The 18,413-nt window shown below is 53.6% G+C and overlaps 1 long non-coding RNA gene across 1 annotated transcript in view; it reads right to left on the bottom strand.

Annotated features, from left to right (window-relative positions):
* Nucleotides 1-18,162, bottom strand: part of LOC123752426 (uncharacterized) — a 34,713-nt gene extending 16,551 nt beyond the window's left edge. Inside the window, exon 1 of the long non-coding RNA XR_011222494.1 lies at nucleotides 18,042-18,162. This is a non-coding gene — a long non-coding RNA (uncharacterized lncRNA). The remainder of the gene's footprint in view (nucleotides 1-18,041) is intronic.
* Between the last annotated feature and the right edge of the window lie 251 nt (nucleotides 18,163-18,413).

The raw sequence follows: 18,413 nt of genomic DNA, 5'->3' as shown, positions 1-18,413 counted from the left end.
CACAACCATCCAATACAACCACACCCTACAACCACACCAAACAACCATACCCTACAACCACACCCCACAACCACACCCCACAACCACACCCCACAACCACAGCCTACAACCAAACCCCACAACCACACCTAACAACCACACCGCACAACCACATCCTACAACCACACCCCACAACCACACTCCACAATCACACCCCACAACCACACCCTACAACCACATCCCAAAACCACATACCACAGCCACACCCCACAACAATACCACACAACCACACCCCACAACCATACCACAACACTTTCATCCACAACCACATCCCACAACCACACCTCACACCCAACACTCACAACCATACCCCACAACAACACCCCACAATCACACACCATAACCACACCCTACAACCACAGCCCAGACCACACCCCACAACAACACCCCAAAACCATACCCCACAAACACACCCAACAATCACACCCCACATCCACACCACCCCACAACCACACCCCACAACCACAGCCCACAACGACACCCTACAACCTCACCTCACAACCACGCCCCACAACCACACCCCACAGCCAGACCCCACAACCACACCCCACAACCACACCCTACAACCATACTCCACAACTACACCCCACAACCACACCCCACAACCACACCCTACAACCTCACCTCACAACCACGCCCCACAACCACACCCCACAGCCAGACCCCACAACCACACCCCACAACCACACCCCACAACCACACCCTACAACCTCACCTCACAACCACGCCCCACAACCACACCCCACAGTCAGACCCCACAACCACACCCCACAACCACACCCTACAACCATACTCCACAACTACACCCCATAACCACACCCCACAACCACACCCCCACAACCACACCCTACAACAAACGCTTACAACCAAACCCCACAACCACACCCCACAACCACACCCAAACACAAAACCGCACAACTACATCCTACAACCACACCCCACAACCACACCCCACAAGCACACTATACAACCACACCACAAAACCTTGACCCACAAGCACACACAACAACAATAACACTCTTTAACCACACCCCAAAACCACACCCCACAACCACACGCCACAACCACATCCCACAACCACACCCGACAACCACACCCCACAACCACACCCCACATCCACACCCTTCAACCACATCCCAAAACCACATACCACAACCACACCCCACAACTATACCACACAACCACACCCTACAACCACACCCCACAACCATACCACAACACTTTCACCCACAACCACATCCCACAACCACACCTCACACCCAACACTCACAACCATAACCCAAAACAACACCCCACAACCACACACAATAACCACACCCTACAACCACATCCCAAACCACACCCAACGACCAGACCCCAATACCATAACCCAGAAACACACCCTACAATCACACCCCACATCCACACCACACAACCACACCCAACAACAACACCCTACAAACACACCCCACAACCACATCCCACAACCATACCCCATAACGACACCCTACAACCACGCCCCACAACCACGCCCCACAACCACCCCCCACAACCACACCCCACAACCACACCCCACAACCACACCCCACAACCAAACCCCACAACCACACCACAACACCTTAGCCCACAACCACACCCAACAACAACAACACTCCACAACCACACCCCACAACCACACACCACAACCACATTCCAAAACCACACCCCTCATCCACACCTCACAACCACACCTCACCACCACACTCTAAAACCACACTCAACAACCACACCACCATAACCCACAACCACACCCCACAACTACACCCCCACAATTACACCCCACAACTACTACCACAACCACACCCCACAACCACACCCTACAACCACACCCTACAACCACATCCCAAAACCACATACCACAGCCACACGCCACAACTATACCACACAACCACACCTTACCCACCACACCCCACATCCACACCCGACAACCACACCCCACAACCACACCTTGCAACCACTCCCCACAACTACACCCTAAAACCACACCCCACAACCACACCCCACAACCACATCCCACAACCACACCCTACAACCACACCCTACAACCACACTCCACACCCACACCCTACAACCACACCCTACAACCTCACCCTACAACCACACTCCACAACCACACCCCACAACCACACCCTACAACCACACCCCACCACCACACACCACAACCACACCCCACAACAACACCCCACAACCACACCCCGCAACCACACCCTACAACCACACCCTACAACCACAACCCACAACCACACCCTACAACCACACCCTACAACCAAACCCCCACAACCACACCCCACAACCACACCCCACCACTACACACCACAACCACACCCTACAACCACAACCCAAAACCACACCCTACAACCACACCCTACAACCACACCCCACAACCACAACCCACAACCACACCTAACAACTACTCCCCACAACCACACCCAAGAACCACATCCAAAAACCACATCCTGGAACCCCACCCCACAAACACGCCCCACAACCACACACCACAACCACACCCCGCAACCACACCCTACAACCACACCCTACAACCACACCCCCACAACCACACCCCACAACCACACCCCACCACTACACACCACAACCACACCCCACAACCACACCCTACAACCACAACCCAAAACCACACCCTACAACCACACCCTACAACCACACCCCACAACTACAACCCACAACCACACCTAGCAACTACTCCACACAACTACACCCAAGAACCACATCCAAAAACAACATCCCGGAACCCCCACTCCACAAACACACCCCACAACCACACCCCACAACCACACCCCACAATCACACCCCACAACCAGACCCCACTACTACTCCCACAACCACACCCCACAACAACACCTCACAACCACACCCCACAACCTCACTCTACAACCACACCCCACAACCACACCAATAACCACACCTGACTACCACACCCCACAACCACACACACAACCACACCCCACAACCACACACACAACCACACTATACAACCACACCACAACACCTTAACCCACAACCACAGCCAACAACAACACTCCACAAGCACATCCCAAACCACACCTAACAACCACACCACAACACCTTAACCCACAACCACACCCCACAACCACACCTAACAACCATACCCCAAAACCCCACCCCACACCCACACACCCTACAATTACACCCCAAAACTACTACCACAACCACACCCTAAAACCACATCTCAAAACCTCACTCCACAACCACACCCCACAACCATACCCCACATCCACACCCGACAACTACACCCCACAACCACACCCTACAACCACTCCCCACAACCACACCCTCCAACCACACCCCACAACCACACCCCACAACCCCACCCCACAACCACACCCCACAACCCCACCCCACAACCAAACTATACAACTACATTATACAACCACACCACAACGCCTTAACCCACAACCAAACCCTACAACCACACCTCACAGCCACACCCCACAACCACACCCCACAACCACAAACTATACTAACCAAACTATACAACAACACCACAACACCTTAATCCACAACCACACCCAACAAAAACACCCCACAACCACGCCCCACGACCACACCCCTCAACCACTCCAAACTACCACACCCCACGACCACACCCTACAACCACAACCCAAAACCACATCCCACAACCACACCCCACAACCACACCCCGCAACCACACCCTACAACCAAACCCCACAACCAAACCACAACACCTTAATCCACAACCAAACCCTACAACCACACCTCACAACCACACCCCACAACCACACCCCACAACCACACCCCACAACCACACCCCACAACCACACCCCTCAACCACACCCCACAACCACACCCCACAACCACACCCCACAACCATACCCCATAACGACACCCTACAACCAGGCCTCACAACCACACCCCACAACCACACCCCACAACCACACCCCACAACCAAACCCCACAACCACACCACAACACCTTAGCCCACAACCACACCCAACAACAACAACACTCCACAACCACACCCCACAACCACACACCACAACCACATTCCAAAACCACACCCCTCATCCACACCTCACAATCACACCTCACCACCACACTCTAAAACCACACTCAACAACCACACCACCATAACCCACAACCACACCCCACAACTACACCCCACAATTACACCCCACAACTACTACCACAACCACACCCCACAACCACACCCTACAACCACACCCTACAACCACATCCCAAAACCACATACCACAGCCACACGCCACAACTATACCACACAACCACACCTTACCCACCACACCCCACATCCACACCCGACAACCACACCCCACAACCACACCTTGCAACCACTCCCCACAACAACACCCTAAAACCACACCCCACAACCACACCCCACAACCACATCCCACAACCACACCCTACAACCACACCCTACAACCACACTCCACACCCACACCCTACAACCACACCCTACAACCTCACCCTACAACCACACTCCACAACCACACCCCACAACCACACCCTACAACCACACCCCACCACCACACACCACAACCACACCCCACAACCACACCCCACAACCACACCCCGCAACCACACCCTACAACCACACCCTACAACCACAACCCACAACCACACCCTACAACCACACCCTACAACCAAACCCCCACAACCACACCCCACAACCACACCCCACCACTACACACCACAACCACACCCTACAACCACAACCCAAAACCACACCCTACAACCACACCCTACAACCACACCCCACAACCACAACCCACAACCACACCTAACAACTACTCCCCACAACCACACCCAAGAACCACATCCAAAAACCACATCCTGGAACCCCACCCCACAAACACACCCCACAACCACACACCACAACCACACCCCGCAACCTCACCCTACAACCACACCCTACAACCACACCCCCACAACCACTCCCCACAACCACACCCCACCACTACACACCACAACCACACCCCACAACCACACCCTACAACCACAACCCAAAACCACACCCTAAAACCACACCCTACAACCACACCCCACAACTACAACCCACAACCACACCTAGCAACTACTCCACACAACCACACCCAAGAACCACATCCAAAAACCACATCCCGGAACCCCCACTCCACAAACACACCCCACAACCACACCCCACAACCACACCCCACAATCACACCCCGCAACCAGACCCCACTACTACTCCCACAACCACACCCCACAACAACACCTCACAACCACACCCCACAACCTCACTCTACAACCACACCCCACAACCACACCAATAACCACACCTGACTACCACACCCCACAACCACACACACAACCACACCCCACAACCACACATACAACCACACTATACAACCACACCACAACACCTTAACCCACAACCACAGCCAACAACAACACTCCACAAGCACATCCCAAACCACACCTTACAACCACACCACAACACCTTAACCCACAACCACACCCCACAACCACACCTAACAACCATACCCCAAAACCCCACCCCACACCCACACACCCTACAATTACACCCCAAAACTACTACCACAACCACACCCTAAAACCACATCTCAAAACCTCACTCCACAACCACACCCCACAACCATACCCCACATCCACACCCGACAACAACACCCCACAACCACACCCTACAACCACTCCCCACAACCACACCCTCCAACCACACCCCACAACCACACCCCACAACCCCACCCCACAACCACACCCCACAACCCCACCCCACAACCAAACTATACAACTACATTATACAACCACACCACAACGCCTTAACCCACAACCAAACCCTACAACCACACCTCACAGCCACACCCCACAACCACACCCCACAACCACAAACTATACTAACCAAACTATACAACAACACCACAACACCTTAATCCACAACCACACCCAACAAAAACACCCCACAACCACGCCCCACGACCACACCCCTCAACTACTCCAAACTACCACACCCCACGACCACACCCTACAACCACAACCCAAAACCACATCCCACAACCACACCCCACAACCACACCCCGCAACCACACCCTACAACCAAACCCCACAACCAAACCACAACACCTTAATCCACAACCAAACCCTACAACCACACCTCACAACCACACCCCACAACCACACCCCACAACCACACCCCACAACCACACCCCATAACCACACCCCTCAACCACACCCCACAACCACACCCCACAACCACACCCCACAACCATACCCCACAACGACACCCTACAACCACGCCCCACAACCACGCCCCACAACCACACCCCACAACCACACCCCACAACCACACCCCACAACCACACCCCACAACCAAACCCCACAACCACACCACAACACCTTAGCCCACAACCACACCCAACAACAACAACACTCCACAACCACACCCCACAACCACACACCACAACCACATTCCAAAACCACACCCCTCATCCACACCTCACAACCACACCTCACCACCACACTCTACAACCACACTCAACAACCACACCACCGTAACCCACAACCACACCCCACAACCACACCCCACGATTACACCCCACTACTACTACCACAACCACACCCCACAACCACACCCTACAACCACACCCTACAACCACATCCCAAAACCTCACTCCACAACCACACCCCACAACAACACTTCACAACCACACCTTACCCACCACACCCCACATCCACACCCGACAACCACACCCCACAACCACACCTTGCAACCACTCTCCACAACTACACCCTAAAACCACACCCCACAACCACACCCCACAACCACATCCCACAACCACACCCTACAACCACACCCTACAACCACACTCCACACCCACACCCTACAACCACACCCTACAACCTCACCCTACAACCACACTCCACAACCACACCCCGCAACCACACCCTACAACCACACCCTACAACCACAACCCACAACCACACCCTACAACCACACCCTACAACCACACCCTACAACCACAACCCACAACCACACCCTCCAACCACACCCTACAACCACACCCCCACAACCACACCCCACAACCACACCCCACCACTACACACCACAACCGCACCCTACAACCACAACCCAAAACCACACCCTACAACCACACCCTACAACCACACCCCACAACCACAACCCACAACCACACCTAACAACTACTCCCCACAACCACACCTAAGAACCACATCCAAAAACCACATCCTGGAACCCCACCCCACAAACACACCCCACAACCACACACCACAACCACACTCCACAACCACACCCCACAACCACACCCCGCAACCACACCCTACAACCACACCCTACAACCACACCCCCACAACTACACCCCACAACCACACCCCACCACTACACACCACAACCACACCCCACAACCACACCCTACAACCACAACCCAAAACCACACCCTACAACCACACCCTACAACCACACCCCACAACTACAACCCACAACCACACCTAGCAACTACTCCCCACAACCACACCCAAGAACCACATCCAAAAACCACATCCCGGAACCCCCACTCCACAAACACACCCCACAACCACACACCACAACCACACCCCACAACCACAACCCACAACCACACCCCGCAACCACACCCCACAACCACACCCTACAACCACAACCCAAAACCACAACCTACAACCACACCCTACAACCACACCCCACAACTACAACCCACAACCACACCTAGCAACTACTCCCCACAACCACACCCAAGAACCACATCCAAAAACCACATCCCGGAACCCCCACTCCACAAACACACCCCACAACCACACCCCACAACCACACCCCACAATCACACCCCGCAACCAGACCCCACTACTACTCCCACAACCACACCCCACAACAACACCTCACGACCACACCCCACAACCTCACTCTACAACCACACCCCACAACCACACCAATAACCACACCTGACTACCACACCCCACAACCACACACACAACCACACCCCACAACCACACACACAACCACACTATACAACCACACCACAACACCTTAACCCACAACCACAGCCAACAACAACACTCCACAAGCACATCCCAAACCACACCTAACAACCACACCACAACACCTTAACCCACAACCACACCCCACAACCACACCTAACAACCATACCCCAAAACCCCACCCCACACCCACACACCCTACAATTACACCCCAAAACTACTACCACAACCACACCCTAAAACCACATCTCAAAACCTCACTCCACAACCACACCCCACAACCATACCCCACATCCACACCCGACAACTACACCCCACAACCACACCCTACAACCACTCCCCACAACCACACCCTCCAACCACACCCCACAACCACACCCCACAACCCCACCCCACAACCACACCCCACAACCCCACCCCACAACCAAACTATACAACTACATTATACAACCACACCACAACGCCTTAACCCACAACCAAACCCTACAACCACACCTCACAGCCACACCCCACAACCACACCCCACAACCACAAACTATACTAACCAAACTATACAACAACACCACAACACCTTAATCCACAACCACACCCAACAAAAACACCCCACAACCACGCCCCACGACCACACCCCTCAACTACTCCAAACTACCACACCCCACGACCACACCCTACAACCACAACCCAAAACCACATCCCACAACCACACCCCACAACCACACCCCGCAACCACACCCTACAACCAAACCCCACAACCAAACCACAACACCTTAATCCACAACCAAACCCTACAACCACACCTCACAACCACACCCCACAACCACACCCCACAACCACACCCCACAACCACACCCCACAACCACACCCCTCAACCACACCCCACAACCACACCCCACAACCACACCCCACAACCATACCCCACAACGACACCCTACAACCACGCCCCACAACCACGCCCCACAACCACACCCCACAACCACACCCCACAACCACACCCCACAACCACACCCCACAACCAAACCCCACAACCACACCACAACACCTTAGCCCACAACCACACCCAACAACAACAACACTCCACAACCACACCCCACAACCACACACCACAACCACATTCCAAAACCACACCCCTCATCCACACCTCACAACCACACCTCACCACCACACTCTACAACCACACTCAACAACCACACCACCGTAACCCACAACCACACCCCACAACCACACCCCACGATTACACCCCACTACTACTACCACAACCACACCCCACAACCACACCCTACAACCACACCCTACAACCACATCCCAAAACCTCACTCCACAACCACACCCCACAACAACACTTCACAACCACACCTTACCCACCACACCCCACATCCACACCCGACAACCACACCCCACAACCACACCTTGCAACCACTCTCCACAACTACACCCTAAAACCACACCCCACAACCACACCCCACAACCACATCCCACAACCACACCCTACAACCACACCCTACAACCACACTCCACACCCACACCCTACAACCACACCCTACAACCTCACCCTACAACCACACTCCACAACCACACCCCGCAACCACACCCTACAACCACACCCTACAACCACAACCCACAACCACACCCTACAACCACACCCTACAACCACACCCTACAACCACAACCCACAACCACACCCTACAACCACACCCTACAACCACACCCCCACAACCACACCCCACAACCACACCCCACCACTACACACCACAACCACACCCTACAACCACACCCTACAACCACACCCCCACAACTACACCCCACAACCACACCCCACCACTACACACCACAACCACACCCCACAACCACACCCTACAACCACAACCCAAAACCACACCCTACAACCACACCCTACAACCACACCCCACAACTACAACCCACAACCACACCTAGCAACTACTCCCCACAACCACACCCAAGAACCACATCCAAAAACCACATCCCGGAACCCCCACTCCACAAACACACCCCACAACCACACACCACAACCACACCCCACAACCACAACCCACAACCACACCCCGCAACCACACCCTACAACCACACCCTACAACCACACCCCCACAACCACACCCCACAACCACACCCCACCACTACACACCACAACCACACCCCACAACCACACCCTACAACCACAACCCAAAACCACACCCTACAACCACACCCTACAACCACACCCCACAACTACAACCCACAACCACACCTAGCAACTACTCCCCACAACCACACCCAAGAACCACATCCAAAAACCACATCCCGGAACCCCCACTCCACAAACACACCCCACAACCACACCCCACAACCACACCCCACAATCACACCCCGCAACCAGACCCCACTACTACTCCCACAACCACACCCCACAACAACACCTCACGACCACACCCCACAACCTCACTCTACAACCACACCCCACAACCACACCAATAACCACACCTGACTACCACACCCCACAACCACACACACAACCACACCCCACAACCACACACACAACCACACTATACAACCACACCACAACACCTTAACCCACAACCACAGCCAACAACAACACTCCACAAGCACATCCCAAACCACACCTAACAACCACACCACAACACCTTAACCCACAACCACACCCTACAACCACACCTAACAACCATACCCCAAAACCCCACCCCACACCCACACACCCTAGAATTACACCCCAAAACTACTACCACAACCACACCCTAAAACCACATCTCAAAACCTCACTCCACAACCACACCCCACAACCATACCCCACATCCACACCCGACAACTACACCCCACAACCACACCCTACAACCACTCCCCACAACCACACCCTCCAACCACACCCCACAACCACACCCCACAACCCCACCCCACAACCACACCCCACAACCCCACCCCACAACAAACTATACAACTACATTATACAACCACACCACAACGCCTTAACCCACAACCAAACCCTACAACCACACCTCACAGCCACACCCCACAACCACACCCCACAACCACAAACTATACTAACCAAACTATACAACAACACCACAACACCTTAATCCACAACCACACCCAACAAAAACACCCCACAACCACGCCCCACGACCACACCCTTCAACTACTCCAAACTACCACACCCCACGACCACACCCTACAACCACAACCCAAAACCACATCCCACAACCACACCCCACAACCACACCCCGCAACCACACCCTACAACCAAACCCCACAATTAAACCACAATACCTTAATCCACAACCAAACCCTACAACCACAACTCACAACCACACCCCACAACCACACCCCACAACCACACCCCAAAACCACACCCCACAACCACACCCCACAACCACACCCCACAACCATACCCCATAACGACACCCTACAACCACGCCCCACAACCACGCCCCACAACCACACCCCACAACCACACCCCACAACCACACCCCACAACCACACCCCACAACCAAACCCCACAACCACACCACAACACCTTAGCCCACAACCACACCCAACAACAACAACACTCCACAACCACACCCCACAACCACACACCACAACCACATTTCAAAACCACACCCCTCATCAACACCTCACAACCACACCTCATCACCACACTCAACAACCACACCACCATAACCCACAACCACACCCCACAACCACACCCCACAATTACACCCCACTACTACTACCACAACCACACCCCACAACCACACCCTACAACCACACCCTACAACCACATCCCAAAACCTCACTCCACAACCACACCTTACCCACCACACCCCACATCCACACCCGACAACCACACCCCACAACCACACCTTGCAACCACTCCCCACAACTACACCCTAAAACCACACCCCACAACCACACCCCACAACCACATCCCACAACCACACCCTACAACCACACCCTACAACCACACTCCACACCCACACCCTACAACCACACCCTACAACCTCACCCTACAACCACACTCCACAACCACACCCCACAACCACACCCCACAACCACACCCCACCACCACACACCACAACCACACCCCACAACCACACCCCACAACCACACCCCGCAACCACACCCTACAACCACACCCTACAACCACAACCCACAACCACACCCTACAACCACACCCTACAACCACACCCCCACAACCACACCCCACAACCACACCCCACAACTACACACCACAACCACACCCTACAACCACAACCCAAAACCACACCCTACAACCACACCCTACAACCACACCCTACAACCACACCCCACAACCACAACCCACAACCACACCTAACAACTACTCCCCACAACCACACCCAAGAACCACAATCAAAAACCACATCCTGGAACCCCACCCCACAAACACACCCCACAACCACACACCACAACCACACCCCGCAACCACACCCTACAACCACACCCTACAACCACACCCCCACAACCACACCCCACAACCACACCCCACCACTACACACCACAACCACACCCCACAACCACACCCTACAACCACAACCCAAAAACACACCCTACAACCACACCCTACAACCACACCCCACAACTACAACCCACAACCACACCTAGCAACTACTCCCCACAACCCCACCCAAGAACCACATCCAAAAACCACATCCCGGAACCCCCACTCCACAAACACACCCCACAACCACACCCCACAACCACACCCCACAATCACACCCCGCAACCAGACCCCACTACTACTCCCACAACCACACCCCACAACAACACCTCACGACCACACCCCACAACCTCACTCTACAACCACACCCCACAACCACACCAATAACCACACCTGACTACCACACCCCACAACCAAACACACAACCACACCCCACAACCACACACACAACCACACTATACAACCACACCACAACACCTTAACCCACAACCACAGCCAACAACAACACTCCACAAGCACATCCCAAACCACACCTAACAACCACACCACAACACCTTAACCCACAACCACACCCTACAACCACACCTAACAACCATACCCCAAAACCCCACCCCACACCCACACACCCTAGAATTACACCCCAAAACTACTACCACAACCACACCCTAAAACCACATCTCAAAACCTCACTCCACAACCACACCCCACAACCATACCCCACATCCACACCCGACAACTACACCCACAACCACACCCTCCAACCACACCCCACAACCACACCCCACAACCCCACCCCACAACCACACCCCACAACCCCACCCCACAACAAACTATACAACTACATTATACAACCACACCACAAAGCCTTAACCCACAACCAAACCCTACAACCACACCTCACAGCCACACCCCACAACCACACCCCACAACCACAAACTATACTAACCAAACTATACAACAACACCACAACACCTTAATCCACAACCACACCCAACAAAAACACCCCACAACCACGCCCCACGACCACACCCTTCAACTACTCCAAACTACCACCCCACGACCACACCCTACAACCACAACCCAAAACCACATCCCACAACCACACCCCACAACCACACCCCGCAACCACACCCTACAACCAAACCCCACAACCAAACCACAACACCTTAATCCACAACCAAACCCTACAACCACACCTCACAACCACACCCCACAACCACACCCCACAACCACACCCCACAACCACACCCCACAACCACACCCCACAACCACACCCTACAACCATACCCCATAACGACACCCTACAACCACGCCCCACAACCACGCCCCACAACCACACCCCACAACCACACCCCACAACCACACCCCACAACCACACCCCACAACCAAACCCCACAACCACACCACAACACCTTAGCCCACAACCACACCCAACAACAACAACACTCCACAACCACACCCCACAACCACACACCACAACCACATTCCAAAACCACACCCCTCATCAACACCTCACAACCACACCTCATCACCACACTCTACAACCACACTCAACAACCACACCACCATAACCCACAACCACACCCCACAACCACACCCCACAATTACACCCCACTACTACTACCACAACCACACCCCACAACCACACCCTACAACCACACCCTACAACCACATCCCAAAACCTTACTCCACAACCACACCCCACAACAACACCCCACAACCACACCTTACCCACCACACCCCACATCCACACCCGACAACCACACCCCACAACCACACCCCACAACCACTCCCCACAACTACACCCTAAAACCACACCCCACAACCACACCCCACAACCACATCCCACAACCACACCCTACAACCACACCCTACAACCACACTCCACACCCACACCCTACAACCACACCCTACAACCTCACCCTACAACCACACTCCACAACCACACCCCACAACCACACCCTACAACCACACCCCACCACCACACACCACAACCACACCCCACAACCACACCCCAGAACCACACCCCGCAACCACACCCTACAACCACACCCTACAACCACAACCCACAACCACACCCTACAACCACACCCTACAACCACACCCCCACAACCACACCCCACAACCACACCCCACAACTACACACCACAACCACACCCTACAACCACAACCCAAAACCACACCCTACAACCACACCCTACAACCACACCCCACAACCACAACCCACAACCACACCTAACAACTACTCCCCACAACCACACCCAAGAACCACATCCAAAAACCACATCCTGGAACCCCACCCCACAAACACACCCCACAACCACACACCACAACCACACCCCGCAACCACACCCTACAACCACACCCTACAACCACACCCCCACAACCACACCCCACAACCACACCCCACCACTACACACCACAACCACACCCCACAACCACACCCTACAACCACAACCCAAAATCACACCCTACAACCACACCCTACAACCACACCCCACAACTACAACCCACAACCACACCTAGCAACTACTCCCCACAACCACACCCAAGAACCACATCCAAAAACCACATCCCGGAACCCCCACTCCACAAACACACCCCACAACCACACCCCACAACCACACCCCACAATCACACCCCGCAACCAGACCCCACTACTACTCCCACAACCACACCCCACAACAACACCTCACAACCACACCCCACAACCTCACTCTACAACCACACCCCACAACCACACCAATAACCACACCTGACTACCACACCCCACAACCACACACACAACCACACCCCACAACCACACACACAACCACACTATACAACCACACCACAACACCTTAACCCACAACCACAGCCAACAACAACACTCCACAAGCACATCCCAAACCACACCTAACAACCACACCACAACACCTTAACCCACAACCACACCCCACAACCACACCTAACAACCATACCCCAAAACCCCACCCCACACCCACACACCCTAGAATTACACCCCAAAACTACTACCACAACCACACCCTAAAACCACATCTCAAAACCTCACTCCACAACCACACCCCACAACCATACCCCACATCCACACCCGACAACCACACCCCACAACCACACCCCACAACCCCACCCCACAACCACACCCCACAACCCCACCCCACAACCCCACCCCACAACCACACCCCACAACCCCACCCCACAACCAAACTATACAACTACATTATACAACCACACCACAACGCCTTAACCCACAACCAAACCCTACAACCACACCTCACAGCCACACCCCACAACCACACCCCACAACCACAAACTATACTAACCAAACTATACAACAACACCACAACACCTTAATCCACAACCACACCCAACAAAAACACCCCACAACCACGCCCCACGACCACACCCCTCAACTACTCCAAACTACCACACCCCACGACCACACCCTACAACCACAACCCAAAACCACATCCCACAACCACACCCCACAACCACACCCCGCAACCATACCCTACAACCAAACCCCACAACCAAACCACAACACCTTAATCCACAACCAAACCCTACAACCACACCTCACAACCACACCCCACAACCACACCCCACAACCTCACCCCACAACCACACCCCACAACCACACCCCACAACGACACCCCACAACCACACCCCACAAACACACCACACAACCACACATTACAACACTCCACAACCACACCTCACTACCACACCTAACAACCACAACCACCAAACCACACGCCACGATAGCGCACAGGACTCGTAATTCTGTGGCGCGGGTTCGATTCCCGCACCAGGCAGAAACAAATGGGCAAAGTTTCTTTCACCCTGAATGCCCCTGTTACTTAGCAGTAAATAGGTACCTGGGAGTTAGTTAGTCACGGGCTGCTTCCTGGTGTGTGTGTGTGTGTGTGTGTGTGTGTGTGTGTGTGTGTGTGTGTGTGTGTGTGTGTGTGTGTGTGTGTGTGTGTGTGTGTGTGTGTGTGTGTGTGTGTGTGTGTGTGTGTGTGTGTGTGTGTGTGTGTGTGTGTGTGTGTGTGTGTGTGTGTGTGTGTGTGTGTGTGTGTGTGTGTGTGTGTGTGTGTGTGTGTGTGTGTGTGTGTGTGTGTGTGTGTGTGTGTGTGTGTGTGTGTGTGTGTGTGTGTGTGTGTGTGTGTGTGTGTGTGTGTGTGTGTGTGTGTGTGTGTGTGTGTGTGTGTGTGTGTGTGTGTGTGTGTGTGTGTGTGTGTGTGTGTGTGTGTGTGTGTGTGTGTGTGTGTGTGTGTGTGTGTGTGTGTGTGTGTGTGTGTGTGTGTGTGTGTGTGTGTGTGTGTGTGTGTGTGTGTGTGTGTGTGTGTGTGTGTGTGTGTGTGTGTGTGTGTGTGTGTGTGTGTGTGTGTGTGTGTGTGTGTGTGTGTGTGTGTGTGTGTGTGTGTGTGTGTGTGTGTGTGTGTGTGTGTGTGTGTGTGTGTGTGTGTGTGTGTGTGTGTGTGTGTGTGTGTGTGTGTGTGTGTGTGTGTGTGTGTGTGTGTGTGTGTGTGTGTGTGTGTGTGTGTGTGTGTGTGTGTGTGTGTAGGAAAACAAAAGTTGTTAGTAATACAGTTGATTGACAGTTGAGAGGTGGGCCTAAAGAGCATAGCTCAACCCCTGCAAACACAACTAGGTGCATACTCAGGTACACAAACATTAACATACAAGTATACACACACACACTCAGGCACACAAACAATAACATACACACACACTCAGGCACACAAACAATAACATACACACACACTCAGGTACACAAACAATAACATACACACACACTCAGGTACACAAACAATAACATACACTCACACTCAGGTACACAAACAATAACATACACGTATACACAAACACATACACACACTCAGGCAAACAAACAATAACATACACAAACACACACTCAGGCACACAAACAATAACATAAACACACACACACTCAGGCACACAAACAATAACATACACAAACATACACAAACACACAGACAGGCACACAAACAATAACATACACTCACACACTCAGGCAAACAAACAATAACATACACTCACACACTCAGGCAAACAAACAATAACATACACTCACACTCAGGTACACAAACAATAACATACACGTATACACAAACACATACACACACTCAGGCACACAAACAATAACATACACAAAAACACACACAGGCACACAAGCAATAACATACACAAACACACACACAGGCACACAAGCAATAACATAAACACACACACACTCAGGCAAACAAACAATAACATATACATACAAACACACACACAAGCCAGGATGAACAAACAATGGTCTTCCTGGTTCAGGTGTTTGTTAAGGTCATTATCCCCGTCGTGCACTAATATAATCATCAAGTGATAACATTAACTTTATTATATTATACAAATGGTCCCTTAAAGGAGAAAGTTAACAATAGTTCCTACAGGAATATATTGTTAATGGCGGACAATACGGACAATATCCTCGCCCCAAGACGTCATCTGTGAAGACCAAACTTACCTGACGCGAGATCATTGTCTCTGTCCAGGGTGGAGAACTTCATCCCACTGAGGTTGTGGGGCCGTACAAGGACGTCCCCCATGGTACTCTCTTCTTGGTACCCGTCCACCAGCAGCTGGTACCTGGTCCATGGTAGGAGATGGTAGGAGTAGTGTGGGTGGTGGTGTGGGTGGTGGTGGTGGAGGGTGGTGTGGGTGGTGATGGTAGAGGGTGGTGTGGGTGGTGGTGGTGGAGGGTGGTGTGGGTGGTGGTGGTGGAGGGTTGTGTGGGTGGTGGTGGTGGAGGGTAGTGTGGGTGGTGGTGGTGGAGGGGTGGTGTGGGTGGTGGTGGAGGGTGGTGTGGGTGGTGGTGGTGGAGGGTGGTGTGGGTGGT

The sequence above is a fragment of the Procambarus clarkii genome, chromosome 50 (genome assembly GCF_040958095.1).
Source record: "Procambarus clarkii isolate CNS0578487 chromosome 50, FALCON_Pclarkii_2.0, whole genome shotgun sequence".
Classification (NCBI taxonomy): Eukaryota; Metazoa; Arthropoda; class Malacostraca; order Decapoda; family Cambaridae; genus Procambarus; species Procambarus clarkii.
Note: the sequence above shows the minus strand (reverse complement) of the source record. Positions and strands in the feature narration are given on the sequence as shown.